The following is a 27,958-nucleotide window of genomic DNA, read 5'->3' on the forward strand; positions in this document are numbered from 1 at the left end:
ATTTATGTAATCTATATAATACTGGAAGAGAATGATTTTGATAGTTTCTAGTGAAAAGAAGGAATTACATGATTAAGGAGAGATTAAAGCTAGTTATCCAAACTTGATCATTACATATAATATATACTTATAAATTAGGACACTACATTCCACAAATATGCATCACTCAAGAAAGTGTTAAAACTTGAATTAAATTTTAAGAAAAGAAGAAACCATACTTGTCTTATGGTTCTTAGACTATTTCTACCTCCTCTTTCATGGTATTCCATAAGCCTTAGATCTAGAGTTTCTTTTGTAGGTAGTTCATCTGGGGTTAGATAACTCACTATCACTTACTACAGGCATTTTTACCAGTTGTAGATTTCTCTAATGGTCTAGGTGTGCTGGAATAACTAGCTTTTTTCAATTTAAGAATTTCCCAGTTGGGGTTGGGGATTTAGCTCAGGGGTAGAGCGCTTGTGGCCCTGGGTTCAGTCCTCAGCTCAAAAAAAAAAAAAAAGAATTTCCCAGTTGCCTATGCTTCTTTTTTAGGGTTGAGGCCCAGTGATATTTTCCTCTTCCATATTAGTATGTTCATTTGTATCATCATTGTAGAGATTTTGATAAGGCCTTATGTGTCTAGCCACTCTGACATTTCTAGGAGGCAAAGTCTCACTGCAAAATTCTTCTGATTCTTACAATCTTCCTGCCCCCTCTTCTGTTATGACCCCAAGCCTAGGTGCAGGCACTGTGTTATTTATCCAATGATAAGTGGCCAGCCCTGAGATAGATAATTATATATATATATATATATATATATATATATATATATATATATTCAGCAATTAAAGAAAATGAGGGCATGGATTTAAGATAGTGAGTAGTGGAGTTGCAGTGGAAAGAAGGATTTGAAAACAGAAAATTGTATTATTTTATGATAACTCAAAAAAATTAAAAATATACTAAAAAGAAGCAACTTTGATGAAATGTGAGAGCTACAATCATCTGTGGGTATAAGGATAAATAGAATGCAATTAGAAATTATGCACTTTTAGTGAACTAATATTAGAGTCTCCTTTAAAATTCATGATTTTACTAGCGTGGGTACTTCACTAGGCTTAGAATACCATGCAAGATTTTCCTTCTGTTTAGTAGGCCTAAACAGATACAACAGGTGGCTCATACGTGTGTGTGTGTGTATGTGTGTGTGTGTGTGTGTAAAAATAATAATTAAATAAAAATAGATCAGCATAATATTGAAAGGCATGGAGGTACTGGAAATATTGGAATGAGGAAAATTAGAGTGAAATGATGTAAATACTGTATAAAGATTAGAAAAATTTTAAATAAATTAAAATTTAAAACTAACAAAAAATTCAGGCCTGGCATTGGAAAATGATAGATAAAAATCAGTATACTGCCTCATGCTAAGCTGTTCTTTTGCAGTGATCATTTTAAAACTTTTCGAGCCAGGCGGTGGTGGCACACGCCTTTAATTCCAGCACTCGGGAGGCAGAGGCAGGCGGATCTCTGTGAGTTCGAGGCCAGCATGGACTACCAAGTGAGTTCCAGGAAAGGCACAAAGCTACACAGAGAAGCCCTGTCTCGAAAAACAAAAAAAACAAACAAAAAAAAAAAAAAAAACCCTTTTCATTTGTGGTACAGATACAATCAACCATTGTAATATTGGAAACTTTCAGATGATGAGAGTGAGAGTGTTTGTCAGCTTACATCACATGCTTCAGCAATACTTACTCCCTGAAGTATCTTTACAGAGCACTCAGAATAGCTAACTCTAGTCTGAGCTCATCAACATCAACCAAGGACTATGTTATAAATATCAAGAAAGAGGCCAGCATATGCAAACATCATGAATATTTCTTACTCCTCTTTCTAATTCTATCATCTCAGTGACTACAGAGAGTACTTCCTAAGGTAAAGCAAGCACGTGTATACCCAAATGCTTTGTCACTATGCAAAAGGCTTCCTAGTTTAATATTATGTTCAGCTTTATATTCCTTTCATTCATCTGGGTTACTTATAGAATGTAAATTACAAATACCAAAATTTATATATGCCAGATTGAATTTGTTCATGTATATAAGTGAAAAATACAAAACAGTGAATCAATAAACTAATTCACTAGTTAAAATTCAAAATTAATCTTCCATTGGTTTACATGAATATCTGCATATAATTTAAATATCCATAGAATTATAACTACACTTAGGAGAAATCATTAAATCTTCTGTGCCACAAAAGGATTCTGTGAAAGCCAAGGGAGACAAGCAATCAACAGTCTTACATAGCTTACCATAGTAAAGTCTATGAATCATGATTACCAGTATGGTGAGATATCCACAGAGTGCAACAAATAGTAGCACTTATATTTTGTGGGTAACCAATAGCTGTGTCATTTGACTTACGGCCTGTTTAGTAGGTGTAGTTTAATGTTTAAAACTAAAATCCTACCTAGTAAACAATGGATACTGAGGTTGTTGATCCTAGAGGAGCATTGACTACTGCCAGTTTCATAAACTAGTATACTTTCTTCTTAAAAAGCTATTGTAAAACGGACTGTTCCCTGGGTTCATTTCTCAGTACAGAATTGTGTATCCTGCTACTACGATGAATGTATTTATTAGCTGTAGCAATTTTCTGGTGGAAAATATTACTATCTGTAACAAAGGATACTTTTGACTCCTTTTCCTTTGTATTCTCTTAATCTCATTACTTTTCTTATAACTCTAAGTCTTTTAAGTACTATATTGTACTGAATAGCCATCAAGAGAATGGACTTCTTTGTTCCATTCCTGATTTTCATGGAAATTTTTTGAGTCTTTTTTTTCCTGTTTAGTTTGAGGCCGGCTTTAGGTTTACTGTAAATTGCCTCTATTTTGTTGAGATGAGTGCCTTGAATCCCTAATCTTTACAGTATTTTATTCGTGAAGAGGTATTGGATTCTATCAAAGACCTTTCATGCATTTAATGAGTTTATCATGTGGGTTTTGTCCTTCATTCTTTTCATATAATTTATTTAAATATGTATATGTATATTTTCTACTGCTTTCCCCTCTTTCCCCCTACAACCATACAACACCATTTAATATGATTATAAATTAGTTTTCCATGGGTTATTGATGGAAGTGTAGATTAGTACTACCATTATGGAAAGTAGTGTGGAGGTTTCTCAGAAAATAATTTATAACTACAATGTTACAACTATTTGTAACAAAAAATATAACTACCATGTTACCTAGTTATACCACTCCTGTGTATATACCTAACAGATCCCTAATTTCTATCACAAAGATATATGTACATCCATGTTTCTGTATAGCTCTGAAAGGGTAAAAGGCTAGATGGATAGTGAAAATGTGGTACATATACACAGTGGAATTTTATTCAGCCATAAATAAAATGAAAATATGGTATTTTAAAGAAAATGAATGTAATTGGAAATAATCATGTTAAGCAAAGTATTCTATACTCATGAAGATAAATACCATGTATTCCATTTTGTGGATGGATAGCAGATTTTAATATTTACCCATATATATGCATATATATGGTGTTGGTTATAAAATAAGAAAGGATACTAGGCTATAAGAATACATATTATACATGAAAGCAGAAGTAGAGTGTGGATACAACAGAAAAAAACCAGTGATGAAGGTCAACAAGAGGGTGGGTTGGGTGGGGAAGGCTGGGGGAGGAGTGGGAGAAAGGAAGAGAAGGGGATCTGTGGTTGGTATGTAAAATGAATAAAAAAATTATAATAAAGAAAAATAAAACCTGTATGAAAATATCATTAACTTTCAAAGCAAGAATCATGCTTAAAAAGATTGCTCAAGGGAATGTGAGTAACAATTCTAGCATCAGAGCTTGGAATCAGGCCAGCTAAATTAGTGGTTAGTAATAGTCATAAATATGAGATTGAATGTCATGAGCAGTGAAGGATTACTACAGGAAGACCCAAAGAGATACAGAATTTAAGTCAGTGTTTATTATGCTAAGATGAGTGCTTCTGAAAAATTTAAAAACTGTTGCCACCCTGTAAGTTGTGACTAAACCTGCTCAGCAGCTCTTCCTAGTGAAGGACTCTGTGATTTGTTTAAGCAAAACACCTGATGGTGTAATAAAGAACTGGCAAATAGCAAGGCAGGAGAAAGGATATGCGGGGCTGGCAGGCAGAGAATATTAGAGGGAGAAATGTGGGAAGAGGTAGAGCTAGGAGTCAGAGAAGGAGGGGGATATCAGGGGCCCAACACCCAGTTACACAAACAGCTAGCCTCTGAGTAAGAGTAAGATTTACGAAGTAAGAGAATAGGAAAAGCCCAGAGGCAAAAGGTAGATGGGATAATTAAAGATAAGGAAAGCTGGCTAGAAACTAAGCCAAGTTAAGGCTGGACATTCATATGTAATTAAGTCTTTCCTATGATTGTGATCCCAACTTAGGTCTTAACATTCTTTCAACTGTTCCCTGAACATTTTCAGTGATGTGAAAAAGAAAACTAAAAGGAAACAATAATAGTGTATACCTAACTAAATGTTCTCACAAAATCCATCAGAATCATTAAGATAACTGAACAACATTATTAATTGTTAGCTATGGGAACTCAGGAATATTGGAGAAATTGACAAAGTTCACATAGTTTGCAGAGAACACAGGAATTACATCAAGCTTTTTCTTATCCTTCTTGATTTCTTTCATGTATTTTCTAAATTTCTAATAATTCTCTTAGTATACAGAAAATGTATTGTTCTCAGGCCAGAGACTGATAATTTTTTTTCTAAACTCTTTTTCCAGGTTGTATCTCTCTCTCTCTCTCTCTCTCTCTCTCTCTCTCTCTCTCTCTCTCTCTCTCTCTCTCTCTCTCTCTCTCACACACACACACACACACACACAAACATATATACACACATATATGCATATGCTATACATATATATATATATATATATGAATGCATGCACATTTATGTATATGTGTATGTGTATTCCTATACTAAGGATATAGTTCAGTCAGCAAAGTGCATGACATTCAATATGATGACATGATTTTAGATTCCCCAGTAAAAATCTGTACATGAGAACATACCTCTTGTAATTGTCAAACTGAGGTTCTGGGTTTAGAGACAAGTGAATCCTGAAGTTTATTGACTGGCCAGCCTAGCCAAATTGAGGATATCTCAAACTTATTGAGATATTCTCTTCCTTTCTGTCTCTGTTTCTGTTTCTCTCTCTCTTTTGCTCTCTCTCTTTCTCTCTCTCTCTTTCTCTCTCTCTTTCTCTCTCACACACACGCACACATACACACGTGCACAAACTTAGAACATAATCAAGAGAAGGAATCTGACAAATACTCTTGACCTAAACACATCAAACACACACACATACACACACACACACACGAACACACACATGCGCGCACACACACAAATATAGACATTCACACACACATTTCCACTTAAATGCATATCACCATAGAAAAAAACATGTTTCCTGGAAGGATGCCAATCAGTCCATTCAAAACATTACAATACATATTGTTTATGTAGAAAAATATCATAAAGACAGGTTCCAAAGAATAGGAATAAAAGCAGTAACAGAGGGGATGAGATGCTTTAGTATTAAGAAAAGGATCAAAGAATCAAAGCACACTGAATTGATTGTGGTCAGTGTTATAACTAAGTCATGTGAAGTGACTTAATTTTACAGACAGAATCTATTGTACTTTTTGATTTTTGTTGTTAACGGCCAGGACAAATGTCCAGAAAAAAAAATGTTTCACTGATGGCAGACTTGATTAGCTCAAAATACTCTATCATAAATTGCATTTTTGTTTTGTTTAATGTCTATATTAATGAGAAAGTGATTGTGAGTTCTCTGAATGACAGCTTTCAACTGACACTGAGCCACATTTAATGAAGAGTGAAGCTACAATTCAGTCTTTGATCATTATCAGCAACCACCTTAGTTTTTCCCAGGAGTTATCAGTATGCTGCAGTGATATTCTCACAAGGGGCTCAAAATTTCTCTTTCTTGTTAGTTATTTTCTCATAAAAGAATCACTCTGTAATTTGCCTGGTATAATTTAAAGTATTATGTTACGAGTCTATAACTCACTAACCAAATTTGACTGCAGAGTTAATCTTAGGCAATAATTTCCCTAGCTACCAGTGGGATTTCACATTTCATGTTGTTGTTAAAGAGTTCTTTTGTTCAGATCTTTGAAAGTCAGCATAGTTCTAGTCATTGTAAAGGTTTTTCACTAGGAGAAAGAAATATCTAATAAGGTTGTTTTTCACAGTATTACAATGAAAGTGAGTTTAGTTGAAATAGCTCTACAGTTCATCAATTTTTATGCCTATATCCAGCGCCTTTCAGTAGCTAAAGATCAATGACACCGTAAAATGCCTTTTGTCTTATGCATAGTTTAAAACAGCTCAGAGCAAAGTATTCAAGATAGTGTATCATAGTTGTGTCTACACCTTATGGTTTAAAGAAAAGCAAATATTCTGACAGTTTATATTATCCTGTTTTAAAAGTTTTATTTTCTTTAAAAAAGTATTCTAGAAAAGAAAAGAAAATATATCATCCAAAAATAAACTGTACATTCATAATAGTCAAAATGAAATTGACCATGCTAATCTTATTAACATAACGTTGTAATTAATTATGCATGATTCAGGCATTTGGGTCCAAATGCCAGCTTCAACTTTGTAGTTAGATTAAACAGCATGAACTAATACTTCATACAATTTGATTGTCTAACTTGCATGTTTCCTCCCAGACTCAGTGAATAAGGAAAATGAACTTGCAAGTACACTCTCTCCCACCCAACTCTTTAGTCTTCATAAAATAAATTGATTCCACACATTTTCTTAACAAGTTCAAAGAGTTTGAAGGTCCTTCTTAGACAGTCTTATGAATGGAAGCCTTGAGCTGCATTTTCTTCTCTTGTAGTCCTATCTTGAACAGGTCCCATATTTTTCATATCTTCTCTGTAGTTACATTCTCTAACTTCTCCATGATTGAGAAATGATATTCTTGGTCCAATAACAGTAATATTAAAATTTGTTCAACTGTAGCATCAATTTAAATTAGCAAACAATAATATCTTGAAGTTCTTATTTCATTTATTATATTATATTTTATTTTGTTTTAACAAAATATTTTTATTGATTGTTTAGGAATCATTAAAATGATATCAACACATTTGCAAGAATTTTAGGAAAAATTTGCCAAGTTTACAAATACCACATGTTTTCTGCTGTCTGTGAAACTTTGGTTTGTACCTGCAAATATAGTGTTATTATTCCTGACACCTTCTTAGCTGCTTCTGGAGTTACATGACCATACATGCACTGTCACCAGTCAGGCAAAATGCTTAGTCACTCCAGGGACTTATGCCCTAAGTAATCTATGGGCATGCATGGCGCAGCTGTGTAAGCTCCTATATGCATAGGTGAAGTGACCCTTAAAAGCGACTCTGCCCCATTCCTCTCTCTCTGCACATTCTCTCTGGTAGGGCTACTCATGCTCATCTTTCTCCCTTCCTAATAAACTCTCAAAGTGGGTTTGTTGTGCCTCATGTTTTGTTTCTGGAGTCTGGTAAATAAGGTCGGTAAATAAATAACATTGGTGCTGCACCAAGCAGGTTCTCCAGGTGCCCTTGTGCTGGGATCCTGAACTGAGGTTGGTTCATATACAACTGCCCATATTCTATCTGCCTGGCCACTGCATCATTGCACAACACTGGCTACTTTGATGGTTGACTTTTCCCTATACTAGACAGTATAAACACTTTCCTTGATCCATGGAAATGGACACTGATCGAACAGTGCCCTCACTGGTGTCCTTGAAAGTGGGGGAACCCCCATTTCACAGCTTTAATGGCTACAGTAGGCCCCCATTCCTGACTATCATCCCAGGCAATTCCCCACAACTGTGGTCTGAGGCCTCGTTTTCATTTATTTCTCGTCTCTCAGAGGCCTGATATTAAAGCCATTGGATCTCATTTATTTATATTTTCTCTCTGCCACAGTCATGGGAAATAAGCCCTACAATCCCATAAGCTCCACATCTCTGGGATGCCTTTTAGAAACCGTCAAAATTCTCAGCTTAATGCCCTACTTACAGACTTCTAAGCTTATCAGCCTGTGCACTAAAAAATGGGCTGAATATCCCTAAGATAACAACAAAAATGGCCACCTAATGGCTCCTTTGACCCCAATATTTTGTGGGAGTTATCTAACTTCTGTCAAAAATGGGCAGATAGAAAGAGTTACCTTATATCCAAGCCTTTTTCTCTCTAAGCTCCAAATCCCCTCTCACTGATTCCCATTCACCTGCCCATGTACTCCTATCTATGCGACCTCTTGCTCCTTCTTCTCCTCCAGCAACTGTTGCTTTTGGTCCTCCACCTCGTTCCTCCTCTTTGGTACTGGGCCACTTCAACTACCCACTTCTGGTTCACTTTTACTCCCCCTGTCATGCATTTTTGAGCTGCTAAGGAACCCCACACCAGTCAAATCAACCCAGCAGCCATCCTCCCTTTGCAGGAGGTAGCTAGGGTGGATGGACTGGTTAAGGTACATGTCCCTTTCAAATGGGCAGAACTCTCTCAGATAGAAAAAAAAAACTGGGCTCTTACACATCCAACTCTACCTCTTTCATTAAAGAATTCCAATATATCACTTAATCCTACAATATCTCTTATATGATTTTTTCATGATCCCAACTAACAGCCTACTTCCTGAGGAGTGCAGACGAGTCTGGGAACAGGCTAGGATACAGGCAGATGAGGGCTATCAGACTAATGCAGCACATCCTCCCAGAGCTGAGGCAGTCCCCAACTGGGACACACCATGGGATTAGAACACCCCAGGTGGCTTTCTAGCTCAGGATAAGTTTACAGCCTGCCTCCTAGTAGGTCTTCTAAGGCTGCCCTCAAACCAGTAAAATATGAAAAACTTCAAGGCATGGTTCAGGACAGACAGGAAAATTCATCTCAATTCCCAGAATGACTTATAAAGGCTCTCTTACAATATACTAGTCTAGATCCTGAGAACCCAGAGGGCAGACAGCTCTTTATGACCCATTTCTTTTCCCAGAGTTTCCCTGACACTAGGACCAAGCTTAAGTGTCTAGAGAAAGGGCCCCTGACCCCACAGGCAGAAGTCTTAGTGTTGACTTTTAAGGTATACCATGGAAGAGGTGAGAAAATCTATAAACAGAAGTACCAAATGCTGTACAAGGCCATCCAACCAGCCACAGCAACTGCCCAAGGGCCCCCAGGGCCTTGTTTTAAATGGTCAAGAATGCCATTGGGCTTGTACTTGCCCTGCCCCATGTGGGCCATTTGTGCATCTTGTAGCATGGGAACATCAAACGGAGACCACCCTTAAGCCAAACTTCTAGGCTTGTCCATGGATTACTGGTGGCACCTAGGCTCTGACCTGATAACCATCATCTCCCACAGGGAGCCATTACTGTATTGAGGTGATCCATTTCCTTCCTCATGAACACTGGGGCCAGCCACTTCCTCAGACCTAAGGGAGTTTTGGGGACCTACCTCTCCTCATCTCCCTATTGTCAGTGTAGGGGGGCAGTCTTACCTATTTCATCAGACCTCACCACTCAGTTGAGGTATTTTCAGTGGTATCCTTCTTACCCACACATTTTTGGTTGTGCCAACTTGCCCTATGGCCCTAATGGGAAGAGATATTTTAGCCAAGGTAGGAGCTTCTATTTTGTTTGCTCCCCCCATTCACCTGACTGCACTAGCAGCTCCTCTCCTCCTCCTCCTAGCCACCCACACCACTGTGTAGCATGAATCTTAAAGGTCTTATTAATAAAATCAAACCTGAGGCCAGTTATTGAGATGAATGCTGGAAAATCAGAGAAGCAGAACAAGCCACAGCTTCAGCTTCCTCACCTTGCCAATTTCTCAGCTGATCCTGTTTCCTCAGACTGGAAGCCTCTAAGCCCTCATTTAGAATGAATCTCAGTTGAACTGTTGCTCAAAAGCCTGAATGCTTAACCAGCCAAAAGTGTCTAGTTTCTGGACTTCACGCCTTATATACCTCTCTGCTTTCTGTCACCACTCCCTGGGATTAAAGGCTCACTTTCTGGGATGAAAGGTGTGAGTCACCATGCTTGGCTATTTCCAGTGTAGCATTGAACTCTCAGAAATCCATGCCTCCAGAAGGGTAGGATTGAAGGTGTGAGTGCCACCATTTTCTAGCCTCTGTATCTAGTGGCTGTTCCATTCTCTGATCCCAGATAAGTTTATTAGGGTGCACAATATTTTGGGGAACATAATACCACCACACCACTGGCTCTAACATGTCATTTCCTGTGCCAGCCTCTCAGTTGGACCCCCAAGTCTGGGACACCAAAACTCTTCTATTGCTAGGCACCATTCCCCCATTGTCATCCAGTTACACAACCCTACCCAGTACATTACTCAAGCTCACACTCTCATACTGCAGAGCCTTAGGGGACTTAAACCTATGCTCTCCGACTTTCTAAGAAAAAAGCTACTTCGCTCCACTTCTTCTCCTTTTAACATCCCTATACTTGCAGTTAAAAAGTCTAATGGAACCTACTGCCTGGTTCAAGATCTCCAGCTCATTAATTATAAAGTGGTCTCCCCTATCCTGTGGTCCCCAATCCTTATATACTACTCTCCACTATCCCCTCAGGCACCCCCCATTTCTCAGTTCTATATATCAAGGATGCTTTTTTCCCTATTACTCTCAGCCCCCAGTCTCAAAATATCTTTGCTTTCACCTATACTGACACTGATACTCACCTATCCACACAGGTGACTTGAACTGTCTTGCCATAGTGGTTCAGGTCCCAGCCTCTGACTTACTCTCTTTGCCTCTCCCCAATTCTGAACTCATACAGTGTGTATATGACACTCTACTTTCAGGCCATCATTACAAGTTAGCCAAACTAACAACTCTGCTCTCTTAAATTTCTTGTCCAGCCAGGATTATAGTCTCTCCTTCCAAGGTCCAATTGTCTACTCCTCAGGTCACCTATATGACAAGGCTATTACTTTAGGAAGAAAGCATCTAATCCAGACTCTTGCAGTCCCCTCTACTAAGCAGGAGATTTTATCTCATCTGGGAATAGCTGGCTTCTTACAGTCCTGGCACCCATCATTTTCTCTCTTTGCTCACCATTTATATGAGGCAGCTCTTGGTTCCCCACAAGAATCCCTCCTTTACCACATTATTAAACCCTTCCAGAAGCTTCAATAGGCTATCCTCCAGGCTCCAGTGCTCCATCTCCCAGATCTAACTCATCCCTTCTCCCTCTATGTAACAGAATGAGAGCCTTAGGTTACCAGCTGGGACCCTCCTTTGCACCTGTAGCACACCTGTTAAAAAAACTAGACCTCACCACTCAGGGATAGGCACATTTTATAATGTGCTTTAGCAGCTGCTAAGCTCCTTCTTTGTAAATCAAAGATATTAACCTTTGGGTTACCTACCACTATCTTCTCCCACACAACCTATCCCATCTCTTAACTTAAAAAGGCTTACACTCTACTATAGAGATATAGTAATAAAAAACAGCTTGGTACTGGCATAGAAGCCAACATATGGACCAATGGAATTGAATTGAAGACCCTGACATTAATCCACGTACATATGAACACCTGAATTTTGACAAAAAAGCCAAAACTATACAATGGAAAAAATAACACCAACAGCACAGACACTGAGCACAACAATTAATAAATGGGACCTCTTGAAACTGAGAAGCTTTTGCAGGGCAAAAGACAAGGTCAATAAGACAAAAAGACAGCCTACAGAATGGGAAAAGATCTTCACCAACCCCATATCTGACAGAGGACTGATCTCCACAGTAAAGAAAGAACTCAAGAAACTAGATATCAAAATACTGAACAATCCAATTAAAAAATGGGCTAAAGGGCTAAAGAAAGAATTCACACAAGAAGAATCACAAATGGCAGAAAGACATTTAAAGAAATGCTCTACATCTTTAATCATCAGAGAAATGCAAATCAAAATGACTCTGAGACACCACCTTACACCTGTCAGAATTGCTATGATCAAAAACACTAATGACAGTCAATGTTGGAGAGGATGCGGAGCAAAGGGAACACTTGTCCATTGTTGGTGCTAATGCAAACTTGTACAACCACTTTAGAAGTCAGTATGGTGGTTTCTCAGAAAATTGGGAATCAAATTACCTCAAGACCCAGCCATACCACTCTTGGGCATATACCCAAGGAATGCTCAATCCTACCACAAAGATACATGTTCATAGCAGCACTATTTGTAATAGCCAGAACCTGGAAACAACCTAGATGCCCGTCAACTGAAGAATGAATTAAGAAAATATGGCACATATACACAACTGAGTACTACATATCAGGAAGTAAAAAAAAAAAAAAAAAAAAACAATGACAGCATGAAATTTGCAGGCAAGTGGCTGGAACTAGAAAAAATCATCCTGAGTGAGGTAACCCAAACCCAAAAGGACAAACATGGTATGTACTCACTCATAAGTGGATTCTAGATATAAAGCAAAGAACAATCAGACTGCAACCCACAGAACCATGAAGGCTATATATATAGCAGGCGGGACCCTAGGATGACTGTGGCTTATAATAAGTTATGGTTTTACTCAATTACTGAGCAAGCCTCAATGAAATATTTTACTATTAAGATAAGAATTTATACTGTATCAAGCTGATAATAGAAAAATAAATAAATTTTTAAAAAAGGCTTACAAACTTTACCACCTTCTTGAGTTCTTTCTCTCTAAATGGCACTAATGGAAGATGCCACACATACTTTCCAATCTTGTCCACTCCTTAATATCTCAAACCTTATCCCTCAAACTGATACACTAGTCTCCATCTCATTCCTGCATTGAAACCCTAGAGGAATTATTGCACCGTCTTTCATACACACAGGAGAGTACATTGCCTCAGGTCACTTATACCTGGTATACAGATGGCATCTCCTTTTACATGAGGGGGACCTGTTGCTGCAGGCAGCAAGAATATATTCTAGAGATTCAGCTGTATATGACAAAGTTAAACCTAGAAGAGTAAAAGAATTCTTCTAGAGGAAAGTCAAATATTAGGGAATATTTGATGATATTTGTTTTTTAATATATGAGCTGTCTTCAGCTATGAATTTCTTGTGCACTCATATACTACTAAGCCTTAACAGCAAACAGTATAAGCTTCTCAGACCTACTGTTGATCTGAACTAGGTAACACCCTAGAGAGACAATGCCTGTCTCCTAAAACTAGGAGACAGGTGGGTATGTAGACATAACTTACTTTCTTATGCAAATGAAGCTCAGACAATCCCTTTCCTTCAGGCCTAGTGGCATTCCAGAGTTATTGACTCAGGACAAAAGAGTTTTTTGCATATCCAGGTGCGAGTGAAGGTCAGGCAGAATCACATGGTCAGAGAAGGAAGAACCGGGCAGAGTGTTTGGAAGAGTAGGGATTGGGTCAGATTAGGAGAAGAGGAAGGAAAGATGGAAGATGAAGGAATGAAGAGTGAGGATGAGATTGAGAGCATAAGAACTTAGTTATTACCAGGACTGTGAGAGGATAGGAAAGAAGGAACAGAGAGGAGCTAAGCATGAGCACAGAATAGAAACTGTGTAGAGAGAGAACTGATTCAGAAGAATAAAGTGTATGGAATGTTTCATGTACCTAGATTCATTCATGTAATATCCTCAAAGATTAGATTATCAGCTGGTTGTAGATTCTTCCTGAATGCTGGGAGCAGGTTATAGATGGGCTGGACCTCACGAAGTCCACATTAACTGGAAAAGCAGGCTATGCCATAGTTTCAGATATTGGGCTGATTGAAGCACAGGCACTACCTGCCCACACTATTAACCAACAGGCTGAACAAATAGCTCTCACCTGTGCCTTCTAATTGGCACAGGGAAAATCTGTAAATGTTTACACAGACTCCAAATATGTTTTTCAAATCCTCCTATCCCGTTCTGCCATCTGGAAAGAGTGGGGGCTTCTTACAGCAAAAGAAGGGTCCATATCTAACTCTGGCCAAATAATGGCCATACTAAAAGCCTTCCATCTCCCCAAAGTTATAGAGATTAATCACTGCTAGTCTCATCAGACTGACAGCTCCATCATCTCTAAGGTAAATAACTGAGCTGACCAGGCAGCTTGGACAGCAGCCCTCTAGCCATCCCACCCACTGCAGAGAATCCATACACGACAATGTACATCATCACAGCCACACCCTGACACTCAGCAAATTCTGTCCTAACTATACCAGCTCTTTCATCCTAATAGTCAGGCTCTGTCTCATTTTGTCAAAGATCACTTACAACCAACCCCTGAGAACTTACAGTACTTGAAAACTATTACTGCCTTTTGTAAAATTTGTCAAAAGTCAGATCCCAGTTTCACATATCAGAGCCACACTTTTCCCACCCATCAGGCTACTGGCTCCCTTCTAGGAACTGACTGGCAACTTGATTTTACCCATATGCCCACCATCAGACAGGTTAAATACCTCCTGGTCCTAGTGGATACCTTCTTGAGCTGGGTGGAGGCTTTCTCAGTTACTAATAAATGGATTCAGACAGTCTCTGACCTCCTTCTCCAGGAGATTATGCCCCGGGATCCCCACCTCTCTCCAGTCTGATAATAGCCTGGAGTTCACCTCCAAGATTTCCCAAACCCCATCTAAAGTTCTTAACATCCCCTAATATTTCCATATACTGTGCCATCCTCAGTCCTCAGGAAAGGTAGAATGGACTAAGTGTTTGCTCCTTAAAAAATATTCTTATTATGATGTCACAGTAACTTCACCTTGACTAGGTAAAACTATTGCCTCTGACTCTTTTCAGTCCTCAGACTTTTTCCACCATTTGGACTCATGTACTGGAGGCCAGTTCTAAGCTCTGGTCTTTAACCTTTAACCCCAGCCCACCCAAGGGTAATTCCTTCTCATACACACTGACACAGAGTACATGGAGATCAACTGCCTTGTCTCTAATTCCAGAGAATGAGGCTTCAACCCACAACCATATTCAACCCCACTAGATTGAAAACCCTATATGTTTTCCTTCCTGGTTTTCCCTCCGCATTCTCTTGTCTCTACCAATCACAATCTGATTCATCAGTTTCTCTCTGTGTCTCTAATAACACATTCAAATTTCTAATTAACTACTCAGCTGATTGTTACAGGACCACCATCAGCCATAGAGTCAGAGGCACAAGGAACATCAAATATACCCAGGTGTTAAGAAACAGAAACACTCTAGAGGTATTCATATCCCCAAACTGAAAATGGACTGGACTCTGCAAAACAGACTTTAATATAACAGTTTTAATTGTTAAATGCCCTCAGCAATCAATCACCTATGTCTTTTGGATGCTGAAGTCATACTGCAATAATGAAAAGAAACAGGTGCCTTAAGGTTTGTCTCAGATGAAGATAGGAAGCCTAACTGATAATAATGAAAAGAATAAACCATATTCCAGATCTCTTCTCTCTCTCTCTCTCTCTCTCTCTCTCTCTCTCTCTCTCTCTCTCTCTCTCTCTATCTATCTATCTATCTATCTATCTCTCCAAGACTCCACAATTTTAACACTAACCAATACAATTCTGGTAGCAGAATACTGAACACTATATTATCATAGCTACAAGCTCAGGATCTTAAGTTCCTATTGGTTGCTTCTTAATCTGTCTAAAATTTGTCTCCTTCATAAACTTAAGAAATTCTTCTGAGCTCCAGGAATTGGTTTGGACCCACCTGGACAGGTCAGATTCACTTCAGATAATTATCGCTCAACCTTTCCTGGTCCTGGAACTCCCATCCCTCATCCTGGGACTCCTGGGGGAACACCCTCACCTCCTCTCCCCACCAAGTACCATGATGTAAGAAATTTCTTTTCTGAACTTCATTTTCTGCCTTTCCAGCATCTAGCCTGGTCCAAGCTGTTAGATCCAAGCTGTCAGATCCAAGTAGCGCTAGATGACTCTACAGGGCTCAAAACAACAGCAAAAGACAATCAGCTACCTCAGGATTATCAACAACCTCAGGAAAAGTGCCCCACCAAAACAATTAACCGATGCCCACCAAGTCAATTGGAAGCAATTCCAAGAGCCCAGGTGCCCCCATTCCTATTTACCCACCACCTCTAATGCCTTAGATTTTTCAATAACAGAAAAGGTGGAAGATATTTATTCCTGACACTCTTCTAACTGCTTCTGAAGTCATGTGACCGTGCATACACTGTCAGCAGTCAGGCAAAAGACTTAGTCACTCCAGGGCTTTATGTCCTGTGTAAGCTATGCACATGTGTGGCATAGCTATGTAAGCCCATGTACACATGTGAGGTGACCCTTAAGAGCAGACTCCACCCATTTCCTCTCTTTGCACATTCTCTCCAGTAGGCCTACTCATACCCATCTTTCTCCCTTCCTAATAAGATCTCATAGTGGGGTTTTGTGCTTCATATTTCATTTCTCATGCCCATTAAATTACGTCAGTAAATAAATAACACATAGACTCAGTGTGTGTGTGTGTGTGTGTGTGTGTGTGTGTGTGTGTGTGTGTGTGTGTGATTAAAAAGAAAGGATAATGTGAGAGGAAAGAAGAGATTTGGAGAAGAGAGAGCAATGGAATATATGTGATATTTCCTCCTTTACTCTTACCTACTATTCTCTCCCCTTGTTAAGCTCTTTATACTAGTTTACCCTTGGTCTCTCCACAACAATATATTTAATATTAATATATTTAATTTCCCTTCCTTAAAAAAATTTTCATCTAAAGGAGTGTGGTCTCAAACTCACTGGTGATGGAAACCAGGGATTCATACATGCTAGATAAGAACTTGACATGATCAGCCTCATCAGCAGCTCTCTGTAGAGTCTCTGTATATTGCATTTTTCAGGTTTTAGAATTTACTTCACTAGTATACTTTTATGCTAATGAAGTTTTTTCTATAAAAATGTAATAATATTTTTGCATTTATGCATTGTGTGTGTGTGTGTGTGTGTGTGTGTGTGTGTGTGTGTGTGTGTGTTTGTGTATGTTACAGGACCATATATAGGGCATTGCTCTCTTTCCACAATGTAGATTCCAGAGACTATAAAGGTTGTCAGATTGTCGCTTGTCAGAAAGCACCATTACCTACCTAGCCATCTCTCCAGGCCAGTTTTTGTTGTTGATGTTGTTCCTTCTAATCAAATATTTACTCTGTATCTTCAGATGATCATGTGGTATTGAATTTGTAATTGTTTGGTATGGTGTATGACACTAACTGGTATTGAAATACTAAAACATAACCTTGAATTATTAGGTGATATCTTTATGTTCAGGACATATTCAATACAAAAAAGTGTGCTGATAGATCCAAGGAAATTAAAATTATGGTGATTTATTTAGTCATGTTTGTAAGACACATTGATGTGTAATATACTTTTTTCTCTTAAAAATTTGTGGCATGAGATAATACTAACATATAATAATGGTGCAAGAAACTTTCTTTTCTGTTTTGTTTTTGGAAGTGTATCTTAGTTGTTTGCTTGGAAGAATGCAATATTAAAGCCACTTTTGGCTGGGCTTCTGTATTAGTGTTTTGAGTTTCAAACTACCTTTTGGTAGTTTGAAACTCAAAACACTAATATATTAAAGGTTTTTATACTTTAATTATTTCAAATATGTTATAATTTCCTAAAATTGTTCCTTTTTATTTAGTTATCAATTTTTAGAATACAATTATGTGTATTATTCTAGAATTATTATTTATTACTGAAACTTAATGATATTATCCTCTCCTGATTGTGTGATTTAACCTTATTTCTCATGATCCTTCATACCAAAAAGTCTTAATGGAATCAAATTTTGGCATCTTATTGATTTCTTTATTATTTTGGTGTTTTATGCTTGCTTTATTGTTAATCACTCCTATATTATTCCTTTCCATCTGCTTCATTTTTATGTAGTTTTCTTTGCATTTTTCATATTCCTAAAGGAGTAGGTTTGATTTTATTTGGGGTCTTTCTTCATTTTGAATATAGACATTTTCAGCTCTATATTTCACTTCATGTACTGCCTTAGGTACATTTCATAAATTTTGTAATGAAGGTCTCATTTTTTCCATCTCAAAATGTTGTATAGTTTCCAGTTTGGTTTGTTATTTGGCCAACTCATTATATGATTGATTTTCTTGATTTATGCTTTTTATATATACTTTTTCTTGCTTTGGTGTCTAATTCCATTTGAATACAGAAGGACGATGTAATTTTTGTTGAATTTTTGGACATATAAGTGTGTGTTCCTTATGCATGTGTATACATTGACATATATGTAGTTCTGTCCAGTAAGGTATGCATGTATACATATGTGTGGAGTACATAGTTGATGTTCAGTGTCTTCTACTACTATCCATGGATTTACTTCATTTATTTTAAGATGAAATAGCTGAATCACCTTGATGCTCACTGATTCAGCAACATTGGTGGTCCAGTGGGTGCCTGGAATACCCCTGTCTCTGTTTTCCTTGTATTAAAATAAAATGTTTGTACCAACTACCCAGCTTTTTACATGAGTGTTAGGGAGTCAACGCAGGCCTTATTCTCTGCTTACTATTATGTATCTTGTTTCTGTTGTTCTTCTATCTTCTGCTTGATATTATTGACCAATTCCAAATTTATTTGCTATAAATACACTTAAACAACCATATCCTACTACTTCACATATTTTTAATTTGTTTGATAAGAGAAGAAAGGAAATGAAATCTGTAATTATGCTATCTTTTTTTTTCAAATTGCAAAATTGCCCTTAATGCTGTATATTTAATTTTATGTGTATTTTTCTTAATTTCTGGAGTAACTTGCTTTCAGTATGAAGACATTCCTTTAGTGTTTCTCACAAGCCTTGTTTGCAAACAATGAATTCTCTCTGGTTTTGTTTATCTGCTATGGAAATTTTCCCTTATTGCTAAAGATTCTTTTGCTAAATATATAATGCTGTGGATATCGCTCTGTATAAATAAAATATTGATTGGCCAGTAGCCAGACAGGAAGTATAATCTTTTTTAATTTATTATTTTTTAATTTTGCATGCCATCCACAGTTCATCCTCCCTCCCTTCTTCCAGCTTTCTCCCCACCTACCTCCCACCGCACCCCTTATCTACTCCTCAGAGAGGGTAAGGCCTTCCATCAGGAGTCAACAAAGTGTGGCATACCAAAAAGAGACAGGACAAAGCCCCTTCTCCCCTGCATTGAGGCTGAGCAAAGTATCCCTCCATAGGGAATGGGCTACAAAAATCCAGTTCATGCACTAGAGATAAATCCTGGTCATACTGCCCATGGCCCCACAAGCTGCCCAATCCAGCAAACTGTTATCCACATTCAGAGGGTCTAGTTCTGCCACATGTAGGTACCCCAGCTGTCAGTCAAGAGTCAGTGAGCTCCTACTAGCTTGGGTCAGCTGTCTCTGTAGGTTTCCCCATTATGAACTTGACCCCTGCCCTCCTATAATCTCTCTTCCCTTTCTTCTACTGGACTCCATATGCTCAGTCCAGTGCTTAGCTGTGGATCTCTATATCTGCTTCCATCAGTTACTGGATGAATGTTCTATGCCAATTAGGGAAGTCATCAATCTGATTACTGGGGAAGGCCAGTTCAGGCACATTATTCACTATTGTTTGGAGTCTTAGTTGTGCTTATCCTTCTGGGTTCATGTGAATTTCCCTAGCATTAGGTTTCTCCTCAACCCTGCAACAGCTCCTTATCTCAAGATATTTCTTTCCTTGCTTTCTTACTCTGTGCATCCACCAACTCCACCATCCCTTTCCCTCATGTTTTCATCCCTCCCTGGTGCTCTCAGTTTACCCAGGAGATCTTATCTATTTCCATTTCCTAGGGCAATTTATGCATGTCCCTCTTAGGGTTCTCCTTGTTACCTAGCTTGTCTGGGGTTTTAAATAAGACAAAACAGCAGCCTACAGAATGGGAAACAACTTAGATAGAAACCATAAGGGAAGAATGGATAAAGAAAAGTAAATATAGAATCTTGACTTTTGTTTTCTGTTAGTACATTAGGACTACAGCATTACTGTCTCTTTGTTTCTAATGAGAAAAGAGATGTTTTAAATATTATTGGTATTCTCTTATGAATGACTAATAGTTTATTTGGTTCTACTTCCAAGACTTTTCCACGGGCCTGACATTCAGGAGTTATTTTGTTTTTTGGATTCAGAGTATCTTTCTATAGCCTAGATTGTCCTGGATCTCACTATGTGTGCTTGGGTGGTCTTGAATTTATGGCAGCCTGCTTGCCTCAGCTTTCCAAGTGGTAGGATTACAGCCCTCAAATGTGCAGAGTTTTCATTTTTACTGTAATTTCTCTAAGCATATATTTTGTGTATTTAACCTACCAATCGTCTTATATGTTTCTCAACATGTAGAATTCATCATCAAACAAATTTTTGTATTATATCTTCAAATTATTTCTCTGGCTTAAGTTGTCTCACAATTTCATAAGAATCTGTTTGCTATTTTCATTCCTTTTTTCTATTTTATGTATGTATTTCTATCAGTGTTCCTTATGTTTTCTAACTCTTGAGCCAGTTTAAATCAACCAGAAAATTTCAACTTTTCTCTTTACCATTTTTTCAGTTCCCAAATTTCAGTTCTTAATAACTTTATTGCATCTTCACTGTTATTTTCTTATTGACAAAATTGTATCACCTACTTCCCTTTACTTCTTAAATATGACTTCATTTACTTCTTTGAATGCTTTAAAATCTCTGCTAAAATTAACATCTGCGTACTCACAGGAAGTTTCTGTCCTTACTTACTATGTATATCTGTAGGTTAGTGTTTCCCAGTATTTGTTTGTTTTATATTTTGCTTGTCACATAATTTCTGTCAGAAATTACACATTTTAAATACTATGGTTTGACAGTTCTCAGTAGTTTCATCCTCCAAATATTATTTTTGGTATGTCAACATATATTTATTTATTTATTTATTTATTGACTAGTCCAGTGGTACCCAACTTGTGAATTGTAATCCCTTTGGGACAATCACAAAACAGATATTTATATTATGATCCACAACAGTAACAAAATTACAATTAAGACATAGTAACAAAAATAATTTTATAGATGAGGGTCACCACAACATGAGGAACTGTATTCAAGGGTTGTAGCATTAGGTAGGTCGAAAGTTACTGTAATGGTTACATCACTTTAGTGAAATTCAATTCCTCCTCAGTGTAAGTACTGATGTACTTTTTCAGAAGATGCAGGCTTAGAAATTTACACAGTAACCTGAAAATATCCACACTTTGTATAATTAATTTCGACCATCTCTTTTTTATTAATAAAATGTATTTATTCTATGTGTTTTTCACATCATGTATCTTGATCCCATTCATTCCCTGTCCCTTTGCCTCTGCCTTCTGCCCTTGTACCCCCACCCTAATACAACAAAATTCAAGAGAAAAAAAAGAAAAAGAAATTTTTTTTTTTAAAAAAGAGGAAGGAATTGAAAATCTCACCATAGAAGCTCCAGTGCAACTGAACAAGTCACACCATATACTCATTGGTCCATCATATAATTCTACTCGCAAATGTTCATTGCAAGGAGTCATTGGTTTGGTTCAAGATCCCTGGTCTCCACTACATATTCAATGCTGGGCCTCCATTAGGACTCTAGCTAAATATTTCCCTGGTACTCTATGTTACAGAGATCCTGCAACTTTGGGTCTGTGGGTCAGGTCCCTTCTTCACATGCTCCAACAGGTCATAGAAGGGGTGAATGTGGGGGCAGGCCAAGGCATAATTCTGGGTCTGGGCATGGGCAGCTGTAGGGTTGGTCTGACAGAAGGAAAATGGGGAAAACTGTTCCATGCTCATGATTTCGGGAGTGGCTTATCCACCTATCTCAGGCATTCATGGGCAGGTGGGAGGAGGACACTTCTCCCCCACCCATGTTACCACAAGACAGATGGATAATAGGGACAGCTCTCCCATGGTCACAGTTTGGGGGCTGGCTCTGCTATGTTTGTGCCAGCAGTGTTAATTCAATTGTGGTGCTATGGTGAGGTGCATGGCCTGCTCTCCCAAGTGCTGGAGCTGGTGGGGACCCGAGATGGTTCTCCCTCTCTTATGACCACAGGGCCAGGTCTCCCACCTTTATCAGGCATTGATGGGCAGCGGGGGCGGGGGACAACACTCTCCTGTCCATGCTGCCATAATGGGAAATAGAAGCAAGGAGGAAGAAGAGAGAGCAGAGACTGGCAGGTCCCATGCTCAAGATTCAGGGCTGGCTCACCCATGAAACCACTAACAAACAGAGTTGGCACTGTTTTGCTGTTGTGGTGGGTTGCAGGGCCTACTCTCCCAAGTTTTGCAGCCGGTGATGGTTTTTGACCACAGGGCCAGCTCTACCACCTGTCTCACTCATTGATAATTGCAGGGAGAATCTTTCCCCAGTCCTTGTCCCTATGTGGCAGATGAGGGCTGGGGCTAGGTCTCTCACTATCATGTCCTCAGAGTTGGCTCACCTGTGCTCACATCAACAGGTGCTGTGAGCCATCTTCAGTGGTGGATGGGTCCTGCAGAGGATGTAGGGAGTTGGAGGGGGCAGGAAGTGAGTCAGGCCATGGTAGTCAGGAGAACCTTGCAGCCTGACTGACTCACAGCAGAGTGTTTCTTTATTTACACAGAATTTAGTAAACAGGGATATATTCATGATGTTCCAAAACAGAGATCATATAGATGTAACCAACCATCTTATTAAATAAGAAACACAGAAACAATGTAAAAGAGAAAGCCGAGAGGTCAGAGCTCAGAGCTAAAATCTCACCCTTCCTCCTGCTGTCCCAGCTTCGTGAAAAGAGACCTACTTCCTGTCTGTTCGTTTTTTTATAGTATGTTGTTCTGCCTTCTCATTGGTTGTAAACCCAAACACATGACTGCCTCGTCACTGTCTGAATGTACAGCCCCCTAGGTCTTAAAGGCATATGTCTCCAATGCTGGCTATATCCCTGAACACACAGAGATCTTATGGGATTAAAGGCGTGTGCCACCACCGCCACACTCTTGCTATGGCTCTAATAGCTCTGACCCCCGGACAACTTTATTTATTAACATACAATCAAAATAATATTTCAGTACAATTAGATTACCACCACAAGATCATATCATTTTTGGTTTTGTGTATGTGTTTCATTTCCTTTTGCTCATCTTTTAGTCATAGTTAATAAATTATGACAGAGCAGAGTTATCATTTCCCCACAAGTTTTGACATCATTAATAAACAGAGTTATCATTTTTACTCATTAACCCCATAACCCATTTTTAAGAATCCAGAGGCTGTTCTCAGGCCAGTAGCTTTGGTTGCTTTAAGAACACTAGACCAAAACAAAATCTTCAAGTTACCCTGGGCATTTTGCCATGTCACAAGTAGTGTATTATTAACTCTTAGTGGTCAGAGTGCCCATGAAAAATACTCAAGCCAAGGCTGCTGCAGTTATTATACAAAGTCTGGCATAATAAATCAATATTAACATTTATATCTTTATAGAATTTGTCTATATGTCTAACCCTGACATTCTTTTGTTCCTTGGTCATATGACATTGTAGTGGCTCTGCCTGAGCTAACTGTTCTAAGGGAGGGAGGTTCTGACACCTCATACTTTTATCATCTTTCCACTCCATATTTTGCTCATCAACATGTCTCTATGTAGGGCAGAGTTGTATGCAACATAACTGTTAAGAGTGTACAGTGGGAAGAAGTTTGTAATTTGAACTGTGACCAACTCCTCTAGCCCACTAAATCTTCTTGACCTTTTTTAGTTTACTTTGTTTTGAATGTCTTGTTCCTGTGTAAGTACAGCAACAGGTGTTTCAAGAATGACTCATAGCCTCATGAAGAGACCTCTGGCTTCTTTATGTGTCACAAACTCCAAGGCATGAAGAAGACCTTCAAATAGATAAGGATAACTCCCTCAAAGTGGCAGGGAATAGTATGTTCAGGACTGTCCTAGGGAAGCATAGAAACAGCATTCCTGGAGGAAGGCATAAATGAGTCATAGGAATTTTTCCATCAATCCAATATCCTCAAATTATAAAAATATTAAAAGTGCCCCAAGTATGTAACAGGTGGAGATGAAAACCAAAGGTGGCATGGCAGCCATCAGGTTGCTCAGCTTTGCTGGATCTTTGTCAAGCAGCTGTGCTGCCTTTATGATTTCTGCCATTGAATTCAGACATGGCTGTGCCAAAAAGGGCCATCTCTGCTCTTCTGCCTCGACAAAGTACAGGCTCACTTTCCAGTGTGTTGCCCCTGGTTAAGGGTTCAACTTCTTTACCATCTCAACCCAACCCTCTCCCTTCCTCTTTCATCTCTTCAGATTTGCCTCTGTCCATAAGACCTGAATCAGTCTCTCTCTCTCTCTCTCTCTCTCTCTCTCTCTCTCTCTCAAGATAGAATATCATACAGAGCTCTGCTCACTTTAATGGTGGCCTTCTTGCTGGTACTGTAAAGCACTAGGGGGCGGGGTGGTGGATGTTTTCTCTTCAGATCCCAGGGTGGGAAGCCTGTAGGTATTGACTGTCTCTTAGTTTGGAAATATTCAATAGTTAAGGTCCATCACCTGTGCACTAATTTCTAGTGGATCCACAGTGCCATTACTTGATCCAAACTATTCATTCTCTTTTAAAAACTTAGTTTGTTAAAGTATGTTTATTTTTCACTACTGTATTTCCATACTTGCATGTATTGCACTTCATCATGTCTACTTTCACAATTGCCTTTTCTTATCTTCCTTCCTCCTCCCACTTTTCCTCTTCCATATCCCTAATAATGAGTGTTATCTCTTTTACTCTGTATCACTTTCATCCTGGAGTTGTACAGATAGGGGACTAGATTTGACATATTGACACATGTCTTTGTAATACTGTTTTATTTTACCTAACATTCTTCTAAAAATTATCTAATTTTTTCCATTTCATAATTTTTTACCCACATACATATTCCTTGTCAATTTATCCATTAAAATGCATCTAGCCTGACTCCATACATTGCTATCCTAATGCATGAGCTGGCTTTTTGGAGCTTAGTACCTATGGTGAGACACTTTGTGTAGCCTTGGTGCAGGGAGGAGGGGCTTCATCCTGCCTCAACAGAATGTACCAGGCTCTGGTGACTCCCCATGGGAGACCTGGCCTTGAAGGAGGTGGGAATGAGGGGTGGGTTGGAGGGGAAGGCTCAGGGGTAGAAGGAGGGAGGTCAAGGGAATCTGGGGTTGATATGTAAAATGAACAGAAAATTTCTTAATAATAATAAAAAAGTGTAGACACATATCTAAATAGGTAAGCTAACTTTGGTCCTTTTAGTACATACAAAGGAAAAGCTATACCAATAGCTGTGTATGATTTTGTGCTTATGAATACAATTTATGTCATTTTTGGGTTTCTTTGATAAAGTGACATCTCTAGTGAATCCAATAATCTGCCATTCAGTTTCATATTCACCTCAACTCTTTTTGAGAACATCCCAAAGCTGGAACTTCTTCCTCATCTATTGGGAAAAAAAAAATCTGTTCCTTGAAGAAGGCATCTGAATTCTTTTTTATGGAAAAGCACTTGAAAAGTAGCTCCAAAACTAGGTGTTTAAGTGACAACCTTGGTTTTGGAAATAAGCACTCAGAAGAAAGAGCTGCTTCTGGCTCTCTTGGCATAGTACAAAATTTCCACATTATAGGCAAGCTGGGAAATTGAGTATGAGGCATTGGAGTTTTCAGTGAATTGTGCACAAAATTGAGCTCCTTTTTATGTGGATGATAAAAAAACCTGCCTTCACATCTGCAATTATCTCAAACACAGCTTCAGTATCAGATACATGGACAGAAGACAAAGAAATTATGTTATTCTTCATTTAATGGAAGAGATCATATTTCTCTAGCCAGAAACAGAAATGAGGGAAAATCCTGTTGTAGCTTGAGTTTTCCTGCCTGGCTCACAGTCAGGACAAATCTTTGTCACCCGCCAGTCCCATTGCCACTCAGACCCAACCAAGTAAACACAGAGACTTATATTGCTTACAAACTGTATGACTGTGGCAGGCTTCTTGCTAACTCTTCTTATAGCTTAAATTAAACCATTTCCATAAATCTATACCTTGCCATGTGGCTGGTGGCTTATCGGCATCTTCACATGCTGCTTGTCATGGCGGTGGCTGGCAGTGTCTCCTACCTTCCTGTTCTCTAAATTCTCCTCTCTGTTAGCCCCGCCTATACTTCCTGCCTGGCCACTGGCCAATCAGTGTTTTATTTATTGACCAGAGCAACAGATTTGACATACAGACCATCCCACAGTATCCTGTTGTAACTGTGTTTTTCAAAAACAGTTATCTTTTTTTTCATGCTTATTTGTGATGGGTACAAGACAGAATGAGTTACAGTTCGACTGACAAATTCTTGGTATTTTGTGTTTTTAATGTTTTTTTAATTAAATAAATGTTCATTTGTTTTATACTCTTTAGACCACTTCACAAGACATTAATTATTTTTTTTAATTTATTTCCTGCTTTCACTGGGGAGATCATCACCATGGATAGAAGTGAAACTACAACAGTTGGCTTCTTAATCAGAGAGGAGTGCCCAGAGAGGTAGTGTAGACTCCTGAAATTGTGCCTAAAAATACAATCTAGAGGTTATTTCTGCAGAGTTTCAAATGAATTTGTAATTACATCACTTTCTTCTTAAAGTAGTAAACTTTATTTCATTTTCTATGATTAAACTTTCCCCAAAGCACTTGCAGTAATTGAATGATGTTTTGACATACTGGTATAACCAGCTGGTTTCAGATCTTGGTATCAAAGTGACACACAAAAATGTTCCTATATGCCATAATTAGATAATATTTTTAAATCTTTTCTCAAACCAAGACTCTAGAAGTATTGTTGCTACAATCATACAACTTTCTAATAATTCTAAATTCCATTTAAAAGAAAAGACTCTGCCTAGATAGAAGGCTCAGTGGTTAAGAATATATACACAGCTATTGCAAAGGACCTGATTTGATTTTTACCATCCACACCACGCAGCTCACAACTACCTGTAACTCCAGCTCCAGAAACATCTGATACCCTCTCCTAGTCTCAATGAGAACTTTACTCACATAGACAAACCCACACTCAAATAAACATGTATATACAGTTAATTTTTTAAAAAGAACAAAGCAAGCAAGAAAGAAAGAAAACAAGAAAGAAAGAAAGAAAGAAAGAAAGAAAGAAAGAAAGAAAGAAAGAAAGAAAGAAAGGAAGGAAGGAAGGAAGGAAGGAAGGAAGGAAGGAAGGAAGGAAGGAAGGAAAGTTGTTATATTTACTTTTGACAATCATGTTGAGAAATTTTGGCTGGATGGCAAAGTTTAGTCTTAAGTAGATTTCGAATCATCCCTCCCTACATGAATAATTCCACTCACTATCAATATTTAGCAAAACAATAGTGTAATTATTATAACAGTTAAGCCTACACTAACAAATGTTATTAAACAGATAATAAACTTCATGATTAATGTTGCTAATTATGTGGATTATGACAAAAGCGTTATGACATGTATCTGTTTCCATTTGATCATGTTTGTTTTCTTCAGCCATTAAAGAATTAGAAAGCAGGAAGAAAATGTCAGACACAGCAGGTAGCAACAGGCTCCAAAGGTTATTACAGATAAAAAAAAAAAGTAAATATACAGTAAAACAGACAGGACTTCCATATTGCAGAGAGGATACCGGAAACTAAAATCTATTTCCCCTGGAGGTTTGGGGGTTTTAAGTTGTTTGGATTTCCTGTGCTGGGTCTCCCTTCCCTAATTTAAATTTATTAGCTTAAATAGTGAAAGCTGACATGCCTACAACTTTGGAACAAATGTATTTATGGCTTATAGAGCCAATCTCCTCTC

Source organism: Peromyscus leucopus, chromosome X, assembly GCF_004664715.2.
Source record: "Peromyscus leucopus breed LL Stock chromosome X, UCI_PerLeu_2.1, whole genome shotgun sequence".
In the NCBI taxonomy this organism is placed as follows: Eukaryota; Metazoa; Chordata; class Mammalia; order Rodentia; family Cricetidae; genus Peromyscus; species Peromyscus leucopus.